Source organism: Rhineura floridana, chromosome 15 (assembly GCF_030035675.1).
Source record: "Rhineura floridana isolate rRhiFlo1 chromosome 15, rRhiFlo1.hap2, whole genome shotgun sequence".
Taxonomy (NCBI): Eukaryota; Metazoa; Chordata; class Lepidosauria; order Squamata; family Rhineuridae; genus Rhineura; species Rhineura floridana.
Window position 1 is genome coordinate 28,788,452 of NC_084494.1, and position 2,232 is coordinate 28,790,683.

Genomic DNA, 2,232 nt, shown 5'->3' on the forward strand with positions numbered 1-2,232 from the left:
TGTGAGGCCCAAAGGACTCCATGGTGGCAATGCTGCCAGGCTTCGGGACCCACTCAAATTGCTATCATAGGCATACTTTCCAAAGCCCAAAGAACAATAAATGAGGACTAGGGATGGAAGGATCTGTCAGTTTTGGTCCTCTCAAGTTTCTCATTTTTCCAGTTATAAAATCAGTTATTCAGGTTTCTGCAGCAATTTGCCATAATAATAATAATAATATTTTTTTTAATCTTCATGAAATTCTTTAGTACTTTAGCACACATTTCTCCTAATAAACACATTTTGTATGCAGTTGTGATTAATGTGCACATTTTTGTAAGCAATACAATGCATTTTTGTACGTTATTTTCACGAATATACTCATTTTTATGCACACTTTCCCCTTATATGCATTTCTATTGTTTGGAAAAACTGCAAATTTGGATAATTGCAGATTTTAAGGGATGGCTGAGTTTCGGTTCTCATATGGGTTTGGAAAGTGTGAATTTGATAGATTCAGCTTCAAATGAGAACTGAATCAAATTTCTCCCCCATCCCTAGGGGCGGCCTACTTCAGGCGGTGGATGCTGTGGGTGGCGGTGGATGCTGTGGGTGGCGGTGGATGCTGTGGGTGGCGGCCCTAGCTTTCTCACCCATACCCCTAAACCTCCTCCAGCTGCTCCCATCCTCCAGAGGTTGTGCCCCAGCAGTGGTGATACTTGCTTAATGTTCACCTGGGCCACCTGGCTATCTTGCCTTGCTGCCTTCTTCCAACAGACTGTGCCACTTGCAATGGCCAAGGGCCAGCCTTAGACATCTTGCTGCCTGAGGCAGGACAGCCGATGGTGCCCATCCCCACCCAGTCTAGATGCGGAGTACCGAAGACAGAAAATCCCAAAAAGCACCACCCTCTGGGGATGATAATAATAATAATAACAATAAATTAAGTAATAAACAAAGTGCTGCCCTTTCATTACACTGGAAATCATCTGCCTGAGGTGGCAGCCTCACTATGCCCAATGATAGGGCCAACCCTAGAAACAATGGTGGCTGGCGCACATTTGCAACTGATGGGGCAGAAGGCAGGGAGCCAACAGCAGGTGGAGCCAAAGCCAATGACAGGCAGAGCCAACAAATTCTAGTTTTGTCCCCATCCCTCTCCCTGCTGAGTTCTCCAAGGGCAAAACTGAGAATAAGGAGGAGGAAGCTGCAGCTGGTGCCACCACCTGGGCTGGTCATAAGGAGGAAGGCCAGTAGGTGGACTTAGAGGAATCAAGTCTGAGGTTGGTGGGGCAGTGTCCCCTTTGACCTGATGGAACAGCCTCCATTGCCTGAAAAAGCCCCTCCTGAGCAAGCGGGCGGAGAAGCAGCCAGCCCAGGATCCTCCTCTCTCAGGCAAAGTGTATGTGTTGCTCTGTTCATGTGCTGCATTCTGGTGCCAGTGCTGCTGCATTGCAGCATTTGTTTGGATCAGCAGTGATCAAGTCCCTGGCAGAGGTGGGAGCAAGTGGTTGGCAAGGACAGAGGTCTGCTGTCTGTGTCACGCAGCTTGGCCTGCTCTTTCTCAGGTAGCCTGCTGTTCTCAGTGTTGAAGAAAGATTCTGCTGCCAGTAGGGATGCACAAATCAGTCAGTTTTGATCTTTCTCATTTTCCCAGTCTTAAGTTCAGTCCTCCACATTTTTACATCGGTTTGCAATTCTTTATTTTTTTTAAGTGTTTGTCAAATTTCATCAACTTTTTCATGTGAATTTTCCCTAATATGCATATTTTCCTACAGCCATACTACCCTAAACAAGCCTGATCTCGTCTGATCTTGGAACCTAAGCAGGGTCAGGCCTTGTTAGTACTCGGATGGGAGACCGCCTGGAAATATTGGGTGCCATAGGCTTAGAGGAAGGCAATGGTAAACCACCTCTGAATACCTCTTACCATGAAAACCCTATGAATATATCCAAAATATTCATAGGGTCGCCGTAAGTGTTAATTGACTTGAAGGCATATAACAACACACATTTTTGCACACTATTCTTGGCTAATGCGCACATATCTTTTGCAAAGTTTTTTTCCCCCTAACATAATGCACTTTTGCTGGTTATTTTCATTAAAGTATTCATTTTAATGCATGGTTTACCCACACATGTGCATTCTGGTACACATTACTCAGCTGGAGAACTGCAGTGAAAAATTTGGAGAAGTGCAAATTTCTAAGGAATGCTGTTCCTCGGTTTGCATATTGTTTTGCAAAGCGTAAA

The 2,232-nt window shown here is 45.1% G+C and overlaps 1 pseudogene; it reads left to right on the plus strand.

Annotated features, from left to right (window-relative positions):
* Window positions 1–1,749: 1,749 nt before the first annotated feature.
* Window positions 1,750–1,868, plus strand: LOC133371020 (5S ribosomal RNA; annotated as a pseudogene).
* The last annotated feature ends 364 nt before the right edge of the window (window positions 1,869–2,232 follow it).